Source organism: Mugil cephalus, chromosome 1, assembly GCF_022458985.1.
Source record: "Mugil cephalus isolate CIBA_MC_2020 chromosome 1, CIBA_Mcephalus_1.1, whole genome shotgun sequence".
Taxonomy (NCBI): Eukaryota; Metazoa; Chordata; class Actinopteri; order Mugiliformes; family Mugilidae; genus Mugil; species Mugil cephalus.
The window spans coordinates 24,618,619-24,637,544 of record NC_061770.1 but is presented as its reverse complement, the minus strand read 5'-3'; the positions used below and the strand labels follow the sequence as shown (position 1 = coordinate 24,637,544).

The following is an 18,926-nucleotide window of genomic DNA, read 5'->3' as shown; positions in this document are numbered from 1 at the left end:
GTAGGGCATTATGGGTATTGTAGTCACCAAGAGAGTCTAATTGGACAGTGAGTGGTTTGCAATTTATTTCTAGCTTGGTGGAACAAGTGGGCTTCACTTGTAACCTGTTGTCAACAAGCTCTCTGACAGTAATGTAGGCTAATGTTTCACAGTAACACAACTGAAACGTCCTCTTACTGAAAAGATTGTTGCCGGAGAAACATTCTCTACAAGATGTGATACGAGTCTTAGCTACTCCACTAAATCCAAGAAGAGGGCTCACAAATCTTCTAAAAAATATCACTTATCAGTGTCTTTATATCACGTGTTTTTATATAAATGTGATGTACTGCCCATGAATTCTGCATAGAAGACGAACATATAGCAGTTAGTTGAAAGGAGTCGGTTGTGTTACACAGAATAAGGTGATACGTGTTATTTTAGGCTTTAGGCAAATAGTCAAACACACCAAGACAAATGTTGCACGGTCAACGGAGAGACAATGTGAGGATTAAGATCCAAGTAAAACAGAAACAACAATAAAACAGTCGTATAAACTGAACTTTTACTCGGCTCTGCAGCGAATTAGGCAACACCAACGTAAGCAGAAGGAAGGGACTTAACAAGGCCTAAACTTTAGTGTCCACTAGGGCTGAGCCGTACCACCGAAAATGTTTTGGTATTTAAATTAAAATTCTGACGGTATCACAGTATTTTACTGAGATGATGACTAAATATTGTACAATAATCCCACACTAGAAGTAAAACAGGTTAGCATGGCCCTGTGTTAGCGCAGTAAACTGATGTGGAAATCTGGGGACATTTAAAAAATAAAATATTATCAAGATGAAATGAAGAAGCAGCGACAATTACGGTTTAATTTATTCTGACATATTTATATATACTTATTCATATTTAAACTGCTATGAATGTAACGTCAAAAGCATTGTGACCGGCTACCGTAATACCTGTAGTATTCGCGCAGCATTATTTTTTCCTTTAGCTCTAAATGTATGTTAATTGTTTGGAAACGTAGAGAATATCTGAGCAGTGGAACCCATCTTCACCCTGGCGGCCGTCTTTTAAAGGAAGCAGATTGGCTCAGAGGGTTGCCTGGCATTGTTGCTGAATTTCTGAATAAAGGCTCGAGTCCGGCTGCTGCTGCTGCTGCTGCTGCTGCTGCTGCTAAGAAATGCATTATTAATGAGAATAGTCTGACTGATGCTTGGGATTAATTACAGTATCTTTGTAAGCAGTCCCCCCCCACACCCCCCCCACACACACACACACCCCCGCCCCTCCCCTGTTTTACTCAGGACAATCCGAAGCCAGCCGTATATTTTCTTTTCAGAATTAAACCGTGGAAGTGGTCTGCAGGAGACTCGATTCTGGTTAAATAATTTATACTCCGCGCTCTGCAAAGCGTGCCCTGTGAAATGTCTGTTTTTATCCCACGTCGGCGATAGAGCAACAGTTGCCCGGTGCTGTTGTCACCTGCTCGGCCGCACAGAGAAAAGCTGAAAGGCTGAGAGCGTGTTCTTTGTAGCCCACTTGTAACCTCTTTTGTCAAAAGCCTCTCTGACAATGCAGCTGGCTGATGCATCACGGTAACACAAGCGGGACAGGCTGAAGTCCCTCCACTCCACGAAAAAAAAAAAAAAAAAAGGGACTTCTCTCCTATGACTAATAAACCTGTTTCATGAGTAATAAATATTGAGAGTGAACTGGTTCCAACCAACTGCAATAACATCAGACGAAAACGTAGATTTCAGTTCCTCTTGTGCTGCCTTTTTTACTAGTGCTTCCGTCTGATGAATCCTTTTTTTATTGTTTGTGTTTCCATATTAAATCACATGCGAAGTGTTGACAGCAACAGAGAACACGACGCGGCAAAATTAAACAGAAGAGAATAATCAATAAAAGGTTCCATCCCGTAGCCGCTCCCCTGTATTCGGTTACACAGATCGTCTACACAAACCATCTCACCTCATTTACACCTGTCACATTTCATTGTCATTAAAATAAACGCACTAAATACCTTTTTGTCTGCTGCTGACACTAAACGGTGAAACATCCTTTACCGTAGCTTATAAGGAAGAGCTGTTGTTAGCACTTTGCTGACTCTTTCAAAGCACTTTACAAATAAAGTTAGATTGGATTGGATCATTAGTGAGATTCATTTCACAAAAGATCGGCTCGTGTCCGGCTTCAGCCAAGTCCCGTCTCTCGCAGTTATTCATCCCAGGTCTGCCATAAACCTAAACCACATCCTAGTAAAAACCAAAACACCTTCCTCCTCTTCGTGCCTCCTCCTCCTCTCTGCCCAAAAAAAATAAGAAGAAGAAGAAAAAGAAGAAGAAGACGACGACGACTTCCATGTTAGTGGTTGTTGGCTAACGTCAACACGCTCAAATATCAAAGAATAAGATCACGTAGCTAAACGTGTCTCCTGTTAGGAAGCACTTCTTTTGTTCATTATGTAAATTATGTTATGTGGGTTTTTTGCTACCGACTCCTTTCAAACTTTAGAATACGCCAAGTTCACTTAGCAAAGTCTGCACGAAAACACAAACCTAAAAAGTTTAGGGAGTTAAGCTCGTCCACGTCTGCAGCAGAGAACACAGGTTTTCTGGAGCTAAGGTACGAGCTAGCTATCCTCTCCACGCTACATTAGCTTTGACAGCGCTATTCATTGAACTTAATCCAGTTGCACAATGCGCCCATGAGAATACGAGGACGATAATAAAAGCTTTTACGAGTCTCCAGGGGAGGACGGCTTGTTGGTTTAAGATCTTTTCTTCTTGCATTTTTCACTGCACACAACAACAACAACACAAGAGAAGTCTGTAAAGATGTTGACAGGACAAACCCAACCACTGTTTGTATATAAAAAAAGGACGAACATGACGCTAAAGCTAACCAGGAGTCAGAATGAAGGACACCATCTTGGTGTGTGTTTTTAAAAGCAGAAGGTTTTGAGGAGTCTTAGATTGGACAAATATCTGGATTCTTAAATATCGTATAATAATCCCACAGTAGCAGTTAAACAGGTTTGCATGGCCCCTATTAGCACTGACTGCTGACGTGGAAACAGTTACAGCTCGGAGACAAAAATAAATAAAAAATATTATCAAGATGAAATGAATTACAGTTTCATTTACTTTGACGTGTTTATTCATCTTTAAACTGCTCTGTCTGTAATGTTAATAGCAGCACAGCCAGCTACCGTAATGACTGTAGTCTGTGTGCAGCATTTTTTTTCTCATTCCTAAAAAGCTAAAATTGGGGACACTTTGTGGAACAGCTATAGATGGGTAAAAGGTCATCGAAAACGGGTACCCCAGAGAAACTGGGGACATCTGGTCACCCTAAAAAAAAACCCGACACAGCACCTTTTTTTGTGGCACAAGTCTTCTCATTCTGGTGCTTCACTTTCTGGAGCTTTCCATGTTCCACCTCCCTTTCTGACTATTACCCAGTTGCGTGCAGAGGTATTTTCTTTCCTTATCGGTTTAAAAAAAGCTCCATTAAAATGGTTTGTTACTGCGTGAGTGGACTCAGTGGACGTCAGGCTGGAGAGGTGGGGTAATATATGCGTCTTTGAGAATAAGAAAAAACCAAACAATGCCTTCACTTAGCCTTCAAAATGAGATGCACTTACTAGTACGTGACTCCATAATTCTCCGCCCGCATTCATTAGGCTGTCATAGTCCTGACAAGACTGGGGTGTAATTTTTCTCGCCAATCTCTCAAAAAGACGAAAGTCGGGGACAATAGCTGAGGACGCAGCGATCACCATGTGAATGTCCTCCATCCTCCTCATTCATCATCACACACACACACACTCAAGAAAGTCCTCGTTCTCACTCCCCGCGGGTTGTTGTTGGTTTCAATTAGCGGAGACAACATGTGACACCGGGACGCAGGAGCCGCTATTGATTGGCTGGAGCTATAGAAATGAATGTGTCAAGGGCAACTGGGGTCAAACTGCGGAGCCCCGGAATAAGAAAGGGACGCAAAGAATGACAGGAGGGAGGGACGGAGGGAGGACAGAGAGGCCGGCGGACATGGCCTGTGTCGACACGGTGGGGTGAGACGAGGGGGAGAGGGGGAGAGGGCGATCCGTTTAGATGGAGACACAATACCAGAGGGCCAGAGTGTGTGTGTGTGTGTGTGTGTGTGTGTGTGGAGAGGCCATGGGATAACCTGCTTTAGGACAAGCAGTTTAAGGATGTTTGTGTAAAAGAAAAGTAATTTCGTTAGGGTAGCGAAGGGTTAAAGCTTACTTAGGATTGGGAATGACTCCAGCCAACGCAACAGTGTGTGTGGGTGTGTTGTCTGTGAGCCTGGTAGGGGGCGACTGAGCAGCTGGACAAACAGACTTGATCCGACTACTGTTCGTCTAATGGACCAGGACACACACACACACACACACACACACACACACGCTCAACAACAACAACAACAGCAGCAGCAGCAGCTTCGGGCCTGTTTCTCATATTGCCGGCACCCACTTTCACGTGAAAGCTTGATCTTCGAATAACAAACAGCAGCAGCTCGTGGGCCGAGCCCCCGGTGGGAGGTACGAGACCCAGTGCAAACCCAGAAAAACAAAAAGGGAAGGAGGACGACCCCACCTGGAGACGGACGCACCTACCATCTGTCTGCGCGTGCACCGCGTTAGTCAAGTTCACCCCGTTAAACGTCTCCATGACGATGAACTTGAGAGGAGCAGCGAGCCCCGGCCTACACCACAGCTTCTGCATTTATCTTCCACACTGTCTTCTATTCTAGTCCGGCTCCTGGACTCTGACCCCTCAATAGATAGTTTTAGGCTCTGAAACTCGATAGCACGTAGCACTTTGCTAGTCAGGAACAGCCACGGGGGACAATACCTCCCGTGACGTTTGCATTTTGCACATGTTGTGTGGGATAAATAAAGTGTTTAGATTTAAACTGGGGATGATTCTGTGCAAAACTAAGGAAACTAGTTGATACCTGTGGTTGAATCCAGGGTTCGCAGCATCCACCTGTTTCCTGGTTTGATGCTACGCTAAGCTAACTTGCTGCTGGATGACATTTGCATAAGGGGTGAAATCTCTTCATCCAACTCTCAGGATAGTTTTTTCTAAAATGCAAAGTCATTTCATCCTCTAAGGGAACCTGAAAATGGATCATTTTAGAATTTTCCATGAATTCATGACGCGTACAGGGGCCGGGTCAACACTTTGCCCGAATGTCGTACAGCGTAAAAAGCAACAAGTGCCATAAAAGGTCCTGAGTAGTTTTTCATTATGATTTGAATTTTTAGACCGGACTATGTTCAATGTAGCGCATCTAAACACACAGGGTGCGACTGTCTCACTGTGGTGAAGATGGAAATGTCCGAATAATGAAGCAGCAGAACAAGAAGGTGGTGCCGAGTCGGTTGTTTTTCAGTTTTTTTTTTAGGGTGACCAGACGTCTCTGATTTCTAGGGACAGTCCCCGCTTTGGATGACCTGACCCCGGCTAAAGCTGTCCCTGAAAATGTCCCCGATATTAGCTATTTATGAATGAGAAAAAACTGTTGCTCTCAGACTACAGTTATTACGGTCGTGCTGCTCTTAATGCTGCAGACACAGACATTTAAATACGTTTGAATTGTTTAATTGGTCCCGTTTCTTCATAACATTTCATTTTTTATTTTTCCATCTCCACTCAGACCTGTTTTACTACTAGTGTGGGCTTATTCTAGAACATTTACTCATCATCACAGTAAAATATTCCATCCTTAGTCAATCTACTGCATTAATTCCTCTCTCAACCAATAGAAAATGTTGTGAACATGTGATTATGCATGAAAACAAATACCATGATGTACATTTTTGGTCATATGACCCAGTGCTACTTAGTATTTATAATTGTGTGGTATAAATCTGTGATACTGACGAGCAAAATCAATTCGTCCTTCTATAAAATCGCTATTTTCGTCTTCTTTTCAATCTGAAATTCATTTTTCTCAAAGTGAAAGTTGAAATAATCTGATCAACAGACTTCGTATTTAATGTCACTTTCATTTCCTGATGTGGTCTATATGGGTTTGCTCTTCTGTTGAAATAGACAACCTCAATGCGGAAGTGTGCGACGGAATCGCTCAGATCTTCTTCTTCTCTTTCTACATGTCGGTGCTCAGCCAGTCGACACATTAAAGGGCTCATCAAGATCTGGTTTCAGTGTTTGGATCCTTTCCTCTGTTTGCTCGCTGAGTGGTCAGCTCTTCTCTGACCACTGTGAAAACCTAACCCCCCCCCCCCATCCCATCCCATCTCATCCCATCCCATCGCCAGACGCTGCACTCAGCCTCCAGACTATACACCGCTCCTTCTGTCCCATCCAGAGAATCTAAACAAAGCCCCGAGCACTGACTTCTTGATCTCCTCAAACAGGAAATAAGACGAGTCCAGTGACAAAGAATGAAGCTCATGCATATTTCATTAAATGGGGGGGGGGGTCGTTGAAGGAGTTGTTACTGATCAGGACCAATTAATTAACCATTACTCAACCTCCCGCTGAGGCTTCAGGGGTGATTAATGAAAGCCTGTCGTTACTGCAGTGATACCACTCAGACAATAAACACCACACAACGAAAGCAACACACAAACACACACACACACAGATTCCTCATATAATCAGCCACAACATTATGACCACTGACGTGGAGGAGAAGTGAGTAATGTCGACCATCTTGTGACAAATCATTGTTCTGCTGGGAAACTTTTGGACCTGACATTCACTGGGGAGGACTTAGACGTATAACACCCACCTACACCAGACCTGGCACCCCCACCCAGACCAGACCTGGCACCCCTAGCCCCACAGAGATCATACATTCAGGCAAAACCAGAAGATATTTGAAAATAAAGGCTCTAATGGCAATGTGAAAGCATCTATGACAGTGTGTTGAACCACACAGGGATTATTCTAACTCCTCAGCTCTCAGCTTCATGGAGCATTTGTTTGTCTTTCAGCTAAGTGTTTTGGTTTCTTGTCCAGTGCTAAAGAGGAAACGAACTAAAAGAGAGCGAAAGTCTGACACTGAAGTGGTGAGAAACATGACTCCAGCTCTGGTTAAATCTATAAATAACAAGCTGTTTACAAGATAATAAATAAAACACTGTGACGCAGTTCATGCACGATATAAGGATGCTGTCCCATAGCTGTGGGATACAGATGGATCTCCACGTAGATGACGATAACACAAACATTTTCCCAACCAACTTCTCTTAAACGTGATGAGTCACCGCCTGTTTCTGTTTTGAAATCAATGTCCAATGAAAGTATTTGAGCTTAGGACTCAGAGAAGCAAGTAAAGTTGTGGCAGTTCTTCTTCACTGTATTGTGACATTTCAGTATTAAATGCAGATTCTTTAGTGTGAGTAGTTTAAAAAGCTTAATAATTTAAGACTAAACTGGTGAAGAACAGTCTGTGGTGTACGATCCGTGCAGCGTAACATGACTGCAGGACTGACCTAGACATGAACGTACACAAATCCAGCATAAAAAACAATTTCCACAGGGGTTCTGGGTTCCCTGTGTCAACAACTCGGGCTTCATGTTAATAAGCCGCCGTGTTTTCACTGTGGCCAACTGCCAAATGGATCAGAGAAACGAGGCAGACTTCTGGGGCGGCGTGATCAAACCGGTCAAACGAGCCAATCCAAATGATTTCCTCCTCTTTTTCTGCTGCAGCTGCTGCATTTGGAGCAAACACACTCAAAAACTGTGGTTTTCCGCGATACGATCTGCCCACGGGCCAAGGTCCTTTACTAAATTATACCGTTCTGCTGGTCTCCTCATCTAATAAAACACTGAGCGAGCAGCCACTCAAAGGCTCGGGATAGTCTGGCAGAGAAGCGTCTATCTGTCAGTTCCCACGAGCCAGAAAACGGGATAATTTAAAGACACTTTTCACGTTCGGCACCAAACCTTGCAGAGGTTAGTGAGAGATAAGCAATTTCTGTTGAGATAATGTTCAATTTTAAGCAATATTTGCAATATCTGCAGCAAAAAGAAACCGATTCTGTCAAACTTTAAGACCAAATCTTATTACTAGAATACTGAAAGAGTATGTAAATATATGGATTTTTTTCTGCATTGGTCTGTAGTTGTTTTAATGCATCTAAAAATGAATCTTATTGATCTCAATATTCAAGATCTATTCTAGCGCAACAAACTATTTTCTGTATAAAAAACAATGGTAGTTTTATGCATATTACTCCACTGAGAGGAGGAGGTGGTAACAGGATGCAATTCATCATGGTTCAAGTCCTCCACTGCAGAGTTTGAGTAGCAACCATGAAAAACTGACCAAGAATCAGATGTAATGTGTTGGGTTAGGTTTGAGGAGAAGTCAATAATCCCTGTGGCCGACCAGTCAAGTAAAGATGAACTGTGGGTCGCAGACTTTTCTGGAATTATGGGAAATATCTGTTCACACAAAGACATAAATCTACTAGTTTTAAGCATGATTAGCAGATTTTCTTGCCATTGCAGAGTAAATCAAGCAGATTTTTTTCCATCAAGCTCAACTCTGGAAAACCTCCCCCACAGACCAGCGTCTTCACAGTCAGCGCGTTTACATGCACAACTTAGTGCTCAAACTTTGACTTTCTGAATGAGGTCCTTGTCCCAGTTTACATGCAACAGAGAAAATGGAATAACTGACGGGAACATGTCCTCCTCCTCCACACTAGGTGGCGATATGTGTCTTTTCAGTGGGTTAATAGAGCCCCCTTCACGGTTGACCTATTAGGTCATATAATAAAAAGCTGCACTGCTCATGCAGCAGCAGACCGGCATTTCCAACAACAACAAGATGGATAATAGTTCAGCTTTTTTAATCTTGTACGTAATGTGATCTCGACTTATGCTGCAGGTAAAATGGCGCTATCCCTCAGGTGGTTCTTCTACTGGCTCTGTTTACCTTCTTCTTCTGGTATAGCGTAGGTACCAGATCTGCTCGGATGAATATCCGGCGATTCCAGTTGACGTCACATAGTCATTTGGGATGTTGACGTTGCGTTTTGTAATTGGTTGGACAACAGGAAGAAGTGGAAGGGAGGTTAGCAGTTTTAGCGGTTAGCGGTTGTTTTCGAAGCGACTTAGCAGTTTTGTTTTTTCCTTTTATTTAGCAGATCTGGTACCTACACCAGCTTTCTTGGATGTTTTTGCTCCGGGGTCATAGGCCAGCACAGCGGTTGTGGTGCATGCACATGCACCTTGTCCAGTTAAAGTCCGATTAAGGGACATACATGCTGGTGAAAAATTGTCCAGTTTAAGTCGGATTAAGGCAATAATTCATTTTATCGAATGCATGTTAACGAGTGTTTGAGGTAATGAGGAAAGCGACTGTCTTATACATGCTACATGTCTTATAAAATGCTACATGGAAAGAATTTCATGGAAAAAGTCAAGGGTTCATAAGGAAGTCCTTTACGTTTATGGACCATTAAGTGCAGGACTCCCAAGCACTAACTGACAGTTAGCAAGCTTATTGACTCTAAGAGCTTTTTACTCCTCGTCGATATGATTTGACTGCATAAACTGACAATGAAGACAAAATGCCAGAGGAAAGTAAACCTAGTCTAAGTCAGCATGGACACTGACAAGTGCTGGCCTGGCTACGAAACAATCACAGGTCACCAAGCTTTTAGAGCACTTACTAGCACGACCAGGCCTTAAAAGGTTGCTTAAAGTGATTGACTAGCCATTCAACACTTGAGCCAAGCACTTTAAACGAATTCGCTGGGACATTCGGTCGCTCTTCTCCAGATCGGCAGGGGCCAAATCCAGCTAACGGTATCCCAATGTGGGCTGTGACGCGATTAAATGAATCTTAAAATTAAATTAACCAGCGGCCGGCTTTATCAGCCTATGCAGAAGTGAGCGGACTCCACACTCGGCGGCCGGCAGACTCTCCCTGGAGGTATTACGCTTTAATCTTCAACCTTATTACTTTCCCTCAGCTTTTCATTCATCAGTGGGGGACTTTAAGAGGATTTCACTTTCACCAACAACATCACAACGTGAAGATCTAAAGTGCCAAATGAGGAGATTTTGTAGAGTGTAAACAACGCAAGTATCCGCTTAAAATACAACCACATTACGGGAGAAATTTCAGAAGAGGGCGAGATGTGGAATAATTAAAGGTTGAGGGTAAAAGTAGCATCTTGTGTGCAACAGTAATGTAGTTATTGTTCAAACTAGGCCTTAAACCTAAATGTAATAATGCTGTAACTTAAATTGTTACATTGCTACCATTAAGTGACAAAAACGTCCTAAAAGTAGCGTATGTTAATATTTTATTCTGCTTTTCTACTAAATATTAACGAATGCTATTTTTAGGGCATTTTTGTCCCTTAATGTTAACAACGTAACATTTTCTGTAAATCGGGCACTAAAAAAAAAAAAATAAATAATCTATCAAAATCAATGCAGCTACTGAGCACTGACCAAGAAAAATCCACTTCCAATTTAAAATTATTGAAAATATTTCAATTTTTGTGTTTTTTTGTTTTGTTTTTTGAGATTTTTTTGATGTCATGATAAAACACTGGCATATAAAGGGTTAAAAGTCAGAAAATAATCAAACTTTTGGTATTTATGTTTAGTACTGAGGTGGATTTAAGGATTTATGTAAAAAGAAAAGTAGAAAAAATATCAACACATGCTTTATTTAGGGTGTTCTTGAAGAGGACACTTTTGTCCCATAATGGTAACAACGTAACAATTTTAAAATCAGGTATGATAAATAACTTCATTAGTATCAGCAACTGTTTAAGACCAGCCAGCAACATGGTTTTGAGATAATCAACGAGCTAATCAAGAGTCCTGGACACATGTGGCCCCGCAGGAAAAGGATTCTTCCCATTTCATCCTCTTCTCTTGACTGGCCTAAAGGGATTTAACCCATCCCCTATCTATTGAGATCTAAACTGACACTCTGAAAATCCCCTTCACTGCTGATAAACCTGAGGATCAGATGAGAAGACCCGTATAAAAGAGAGCCCCCGCAGACAATGAGGAAGGCAAAGCTGACTTAGCAATAGCCTCTGGACCTAACCTCCGTATGTACAAACAAGTAATCCCAAATCCATTAGCTGGACTGACAGCGGGGTAAGTTGGTTTTGTTTAATCAATCAATTCCCAGAATGTTATCTTGACAATTGTGCAAATGATATTGATCATTCATTGACCGCTGCTGATTTTCAGTCTTTATTAGGTGAAGGGATTAATTCAAGCCTGATCTTGAGAACTAACAACGAAGCAAATCAAAGGTGCAGAGAGGAGGAGGAGGAGGAGGAGGTCTTTCAGGTCATGCCATGATTACATTTCAGGCCATTAATGACAGTTGCCAGTGCAACCAAATACATATCTCACATCCGAAACCCCTCAGACAAACACAGAGGCGTTTCTTTGAGACGGGGAATGCTCCACCTGTGAGTCAGTGGGATAGCTGGCATAGCTCAACGGGTCCAGAGGCAACTGTCCCAGGGTCTGGGGCTGGGTATCGGTGGGGAGGGGGGAGGCAAAAGCTTAGGAGGAAGACGGGTTATGTTTCTGGTTTACCAGCAACTGGACCAACATATGTAACATATGCAGTGTAGACAGCTATGGTATAGACAGAAGTGAAAACAACAGAACGGCAACTCCAGTACAGTCCGTACAGTAGCTCTACGTTTTCAGCAATCAGTCAAACTCCGGATCAGTGGTTTGCTCAACAAAGGTTATCAGAACTCCACCGACAGATTTAAGATCAGAGCTCAGCAAAATACTGCCTGTGTTTTGACAAACCTTCTCAAAAAGCTGAGGTTGAAGTTAAGGTTTTATTTTAGAAGCAGGAGTTCCTTTGAGGCCTACAACCTTTTCACCTCGTTCCGATTATGGGGATATTTTATATATGAACGCTCCAGCCCATTGTTGGAGGATGATGGACACTGCGTATCACAGTGCTCCGACATTTTCCTCTGTATTCCAGGATTGGCTGGTCCTCACTGACTATGCAAAGGCTCAGTCAATGGTATCTACAAAACCTAAATTTGCTCTTCGGTTGCTCAGAAAGCTGGTGGTAGCTGCAGTTTGAGATCACCAGATGCTGTCCTATTGTCTGTACCAAGTGTAAGGACTGAACTGGGTGAAAAGGCCTTGGAATGCTCAGCTTCTCTTACCTGGAACAGCCTTCAAAAAGACCTGAATCTCAGGAGCCCATTGTCTAATTTTAAAGTTATTTTGCTATTTTGGCCAGGTCTCCCATGAAAATGAGATCTTGATGTCAATGAGATTTACCTGCTAAAACAAAGCTTAAATATAACATATATATATATAAAAATTCTTCAAGAAATTCAACAAGTCCAGTTTCTGTTGTTTCACAGACGAGGGAGAAGGACAACATGGAGTCTGCACAGAGCTCAAACTTGTCAGCCATTATGAAAAATCACAAATTAAATACTATTAAATAAAATCGGCCTTTTAATCTATGAACCTAATCTTTTTACCTTTCAACGTTGCAATGAATTACACTGATTACACAAAGGGGGGGGGGACATCTATGCATCCTAATTCTATAGTGAAGAGGTGCCTGAGGCAGCTGGGCCGGGGCTCTCCCGGGAACTGGTTTAAGGGGGCTGCGGCTGAGGCCAAGGGCTGGTGGCTTGGCACATGCACAACTGTCCCGAGGCTGCTTCAGAACAATGAAAACCACACCCTCTGGCTTCACTAAGGCATGCCTTCTTCCTGGTGTAAGAAGATTACATTTCGGAAAAAAAAAAAGGATTACATCGTCGAGGATTAATGTTAAGCTTATTGCTGCATTAGTTGGCATCCACGCACGGTGACGAAACTCGTTCATGAAATTAAAGTGATGCTTAAATTGAATTTGCTGATATTTTGGCCTAAACGCTCTCAAGTGAAGACGGCTACAACGGAAAGCAATCTATGTTGTTTCCAGTCGTTCCGGCTTTTTAGAGGCTAATGTGAGGTCAATGAAATGTGGGAGGAAAAATATTTCAACGTCTTAATTAAACTAAGGACCAGACTGAGAACACAACAGAGACAAGACTGTCTGCGGTAATATTTTCCTCTCCATGTACATGAAGCAATCTACATGGGCTTAGTGTCAATAACAGATCTCAACTAAGGACACATTAGCTTAAGGATGATTGGAGGACACATTCACTCTACCAGCTACTATTTTAGACAGGATCTTGTAGATGAAGCAAAACAAAACACCAATTATTCCTTTGAAGCTTCCCTGTGAAGCTAAAACAAATACACCTTCCAGTTGGTCGGAAAAAATAAAAAAAAAAATCCCTCTAGAACTTGCACCTTGAAAAAAATCCCATTCAGCACCGACTCCCTTCACGGTTTGTAAACAATGTGACGTTTTTTGAGGGGCGGGGCTTAACTGGAGGCAAAGCATCTCAAACAGAATAGCTTGTAAACACCTGTTAGCACATTTCAATTGACTGTTTTGGCAAGAATGGATGAGGAAAACACATATTTTAGAGAATATACGTATACACTCACTCCCTGAGACCGTGAGTGTTATTTTAAAAAGTTGACTGTGACTGATGGGACTAGATTCACCGACCCCTAAACACTCACACTCACTGGATGGACGATTTGACCAAAGGAGGACACAGTCTGGTCTGTCTTTATCAAGTGAAGTCTCTCCAACAAAGATATTACGAATAGAATCACGGAGAGTAATGTAGCAAATTCAACTTCTCCTTGGGTAAACACAACTAATGCTGCATTAGCTCGCCCATTAGTATTAGCATTATGATTAACTTAACGTAATTTGTCAAATCGTCCATCACTCACTGGAAGGACAATTTGACAGGACTGCCTTATACATACCTGACTGGGAAACCCAGCGTCTACACAAAACAAAATTTGATGGCAATGTTAGAAGCCTATAACAATGTCTTGAATGGACATGTGCAAGACTTGCAATAGAAGAATTTTAATGATGATTTGAGTCCATACGAACACTGAGAGGCTGTCTTTATCCAGTGAAGTCTCTCCTACAAATATATTACAATTGGAACCACTATGGAGGGTAAAGTAACAAATGCAGCTTCTGCTTGTACACCCCTGAGACACGCAACTAACGTTGTGTTACCTAGCAGTTAGCATTAGCATTAACGTGTAACAAGTTCATCCACATAATGATAAACTTAACCTAATTTCAGTCACAGTTTAGTCTGACCTATAATGTTATCAAGGCTGAAACTGATGATGCATGACATATTGATCTTATCTGATAAGAAGTGTGCACGTTGTTGTTGATTGTCTCACTCCAATCCTTTCTTTTAATCGCCAAAGTTGTCTATGACTGTCAGTGGCTGGTATGTGGTAAAACTTCAAGTTAGTGTTTATGATTTTTTTTGGTTTTGGCCCCAAAAAAATACAACAAAACGACATTTTCCTGGTTGACAGTGACAGTGTTCGCCTCAAGCTTCCCTCTGTTTTGCCTCCAGCTAACGCAGTGATATCACAGTGACGTAGGCCATTAAAGGGTTTATTGCTGCCTTAGCAGTAAAAACAGTTTTTAGATTATCGTCCCCAAGCCACAGTCGTTGCTGCTGGTACAAGTAGCACAAGGTGTTGAGGACAAAAAGAGACAACACAGACGGACCCGTGAAACACACTTGATAAAACCTGTCCGGAAGCTAATATTGCTAAGGAATGAACTCTTATCTGTGCAGCGGCAGCTATGCAGGTGCCTCCATCCATTCATCCAACTCTGTTGAGTAAACTGATAATACTCTCAGGAATTACTTGGTGCTCATGGCGGGCGTATACATCAGGGCTCATTGTGAGATCCTGTACGTCCATTGTAATCTATGCACAATAGGATGACAGGGGGATTTCTATTTAAAGTACAGTGAATAGATGCTTGCCGCAAATGAAAAGGAGTATTTAAGAGGCTGCCAATCCGACTGTCAGCCAACTCCCCAGAGGCCGTGCTGGGGCCTGGGATCCAATCTAGCCACCAGATAGCAAGCATATCCGAGGCAGGGTCACTCAGAAGTGACGTGTGTTAACTGCACTTTAAAAAACATAAAACATAAAAGAAGAGGCTTGAAATGACAGAGGAGAGTAACGTTTGAGTTTAGGGTTTGCACAATGCCTTTCACTTTCCATTATCGTCCCAGGAAAAGCCTGTGACCACAGCGGTGCCCCAGCAAGTGAGTGTTTCTCCACAGACTCTCCACTCCAACACCCCATTACCACACAAACACACACACACACACACACAGAAGAAGAATGTACCATCAGGGACCACCAGCTGTTGTAGGGACTGATATGGGAAACGCCCGAAATACTTCATCGAAATCTGGTCGTGTGCATTCTATCTCGTACACTTCCACACCTACATGGCCGTGGCCTGTTTGTGCGCTGATTTCTTTCCAGTGGATTTATTCCTACTGAGGGTTAAGCAAACAACACGCAGTTACTCATTAACAAGACAAGAGCTCATCAAGACACAGCAAGTGATCCCATTCCATCCCGGTCATCCCCCGTCCTGTATTCGTGATTACACATCAACTCCCTGATGTCTGCAGGGCTGAAAAAGCAACTAAAAATACCTCTCACGTCTCCCTACAGTATGTGACACCCGGCGAGCGCGGATGAGAAAGGTGTCTGATTTCAAACCTTCGCCCACCGGTCTGTTTTTTATTGTTCCCACTCATTTCCAGCTCTCACCCTGCTGAAATACAAACTACTTAACCTACAGCGTGGCTGACACTTGACACCTACAAATCATAAAAAAACCCCGGTCCTTGCTGCAAGCATGCCCCAGTGGGCCGAGATTCACAGAAGAAAAGGGGCTGGAAAAGTGGCCGTTTCAGCTGCGGAGCATCGCTTTTCAATGACCAGCTGCAGCTGAAGTGGCCTTCGACCCATTCCTCCGCGTGTGTTTGAGAGGTCTGAGGTGCGGATGGCAACCTCGCCACTTCCTGCACGCCACCTATAGTGTGAATAATCACAGCTTTTTCATTTCAAAAGCTCAGCATGCAGACATGGCAACGGTCCTGCGACACTGCTTTGGACTTTTGAGGGGGAAAATCTCATCTTTGTGTTTGTAATGCGAGTCTGAATCTCTTGGTTAAATGTTAACTTTTTAATTTACTCACTGGCCTTAACTGTACTAAACCAGCTCTGGCAATAAATTATTTATTTCTCATTCAGTTTTCCAAATGCCATGCGAATGTAAATGTTGTGCTAATCATCCACACACCATAATTCCTGATGGTACAGCATCACAAACTCTTATAATGTACACCTCATTCTTTTATAGCTTTTCTTTTTAAGATAAATAACAAAAAAACACACTCTCTACTTCTCATTAGTGCAGAATTGCAAAGCTAACGTTGATATTAGCTAATGTCGCTTCAAAGTTTTACAGTTTTTCATGAGAAATGACACAAAATTAGACCCATTATTTCTGTAAAATATTTCTGGTGGTGCTCTATAAATATAAGAGGAAGAAGAAACCACACTGTGTGGAAGATGACGACAAAAGTACGAATCCAGAAACTGTGCAAACGTCCAACTTCTTGTGCTAGCTAGCTAGCTAGCTAGCTAACTTCTTTAGCATCACTGCTGAATATGCTCTAGCTACAAGATGAGTTTATAAAATTAAACTACAAAAAACATGCTATTAAGTGACTGGTAAAAACATAAAAACTGACTTGCCAGTTCATTAGGTACGCTAGTGAACACAGACATCCTAGCTTCGTGAAGGCTATGGTATTTAGCATTTGTTCAGTTTTCATTTATTGCACTATTGAACTGCATTTTCCTCGGTGGAGTAGGCAAAATAACAGAAACGCTTTAGTGCAGGACTGTTATATTAAATGCATTCATGTCCACTAGTGTACCTAATGAACTGGCAAGAGTGAAGTTCATACAACCTGTTTGGTAAATTTAGAAAAGATGTTTTGAACTCCTGTTTTAAGTAGCTGCCTCGTTAGCAGACATGGCAAAGGTAAGTGGATGAGTGAACAACGTATGTTTTCTCAATGCTGTTGTTTCTGAAAATGCCCTAACAAGCTCACTTTCTGTCATCCCCCACAGTCCGGGCTGGGTAATGCGATATTGCGCTTTGGAACAGGCCCTCAACAAGCAGATGGCCCGCTATTCAAAAAAAACTGCCTGGATGCTGGGACCCACAGGACAGAGGTTCAAGGCTGGGCTACGCACAACCAGAAGGCAACCTCACGGAGGACGCGCCGAAAACGCGCGCCATCAATCATCCCATCTGAAAATCCACCCGAGAAACAAACTCCAGAGAGCTGGAAAACAGTTCGCCTCTGATTTCCGATTCCATTTGCCCCGAGCTGTTTCTCATGCTGCTAGATTAAATCTGAGAGACGTTATCGAATAAGGGAACCGGCTGCTAAGCGCTCAAACCACCACCTTCCTTTTTTAGTCATTTCAACAAAACCACATGTGCGCACACACACACACACCTTAAAGTGAAGAGCATTCCTGTACTACAGAAACACTGCGGCTGTTCTATGCAACTTTAAGGGGGAATATTTAACCAAACACAAATTGTCCACCCATCACTGTGAGACAGTCTAGAAAATGACCCCACGTCTAGGACCTAGTGAACTCCTGCCAAGTTCAATGAGCACAAAGTGGATCAGTTCAGTTCAGGTTTTTCTTTTTTCTTTTTTTTTTTTTCCCCAGCTTGAATAATAAAATGGGAGCGTCTGAATGAGGCAATAAAGCAGACAGCTGTGTATATCCTGCAGAAACGCTAGCAGGTGAACAAGGCATTTGACATTTGGCTCACACTGCTCACACACATTCTTGTATCAGCTGACAAAAGTGTGTGTGTGTGTGTGTGTGTGTGTGTGTGTGTGTGTGTGTGTGTGTGTGTTCACGGTGGTCCCGGCCGGACTGGATCCGAGGCAGGGAGCAGTCCAAGCCTGCGAGTGCGTGGAAATGCTGCGTCCGTGTTAACTGAGGTGGAACTACCGAGGCAGAACTCACCCTCCAATTCAAACTCTGAGCTCTGCGCTCATGAATGGGAGGGAGGGCAGGGCTAACCTGGACACTTTCACAGGAGACATGTCTTCAAGAAAGTAGCAAAAAATATAACCACAAACTTCTTATTTATTCACTCATTTGTTTTTTTTTCTTTCTTTTTTTCTGTCAGTATAAATGGAGACCATCATACCTGTGAGGTGCAAAGCGGTTGAATCAGCCGCGACGTCCATGTCACTGAGTTAAAGACTTCCACATCCACGCTGCTCTGCAAAGAGTGGGAGCAGGAATGCTGCTGCTGCTGCTGGTGGTGGAGGTGGTGGTGTATGCAGGGATGATGTCCGGCTCCACTTCACAAAGCCGGGGAAAGAAAAAGAAAGAAAGAAAACCTGGCGCAGCTTGTGAAAGAAACTTAAAAAGTGGAAAAGGAACTCCCGTGTGCGTGAAGTCTGCGTGTGCGTGAGTGGGCGGCTGTTCTCGGGTCTGATCCGGCGGCTTCGAGGTGTTCACAGACTGGAGGGTCTCTCCGCATCTGAGAGGCTCCAACAACGGCGAGTTATTGCGGCGGAGAGGACAGCTGGGGACGGAGCCGGGCTCAGCGCCGGAAGCGTGAGGGCGACAGGGACGCCTTCACAATAAAAGAAAAAAAAAGTTTCTAAAACATCGGATCCCAAAAGCAAACAAAGAAAAAATGTAAATATATTCCAATAAAAACAATAGAAACTACAGTACTTGATCAGTGTATGTTTTAGTACATTGATATTGATAAACAAAGGGTCTATCTATCTATCTATCTATCTATCTATCTATCTATCTATCTATCTATCTATCTATCTATCTATCTATCTATCTATCTGATAAAGAGTTGTTGTTCCTTATAAGGCTAGAAACGATTACAAAACT

The 18,926-nt window shown here is 42.7% G+C and overlaps 1 protein-coding gene across 2 annotated transcripts in view; it reads right to left on the bottom strand.

The window, feature by feature from the left end:
• plxnb1a (plexin b1a) overlaps window positions 1–18,673 on the bottom strand; it is a 74,050-nt gene extending 55,377 nt beyond the window's left edge. Inside the window, exon 1 of one of the 2 annotated variants that reach the window (XM_047589827.1) lies at window positions 18,217–18,673. The gene's annotated coding sequence lies outside the window, so the exon portion shown is untranslated. The remainder of the gene's footprint in view (window positions 1–18,216) is intronic. The other variant, XM_047589835.1, reaches the window with a different exon arrangement.
• Window positions 18,674–18,926: the final 253 nt, after the last annotated feature.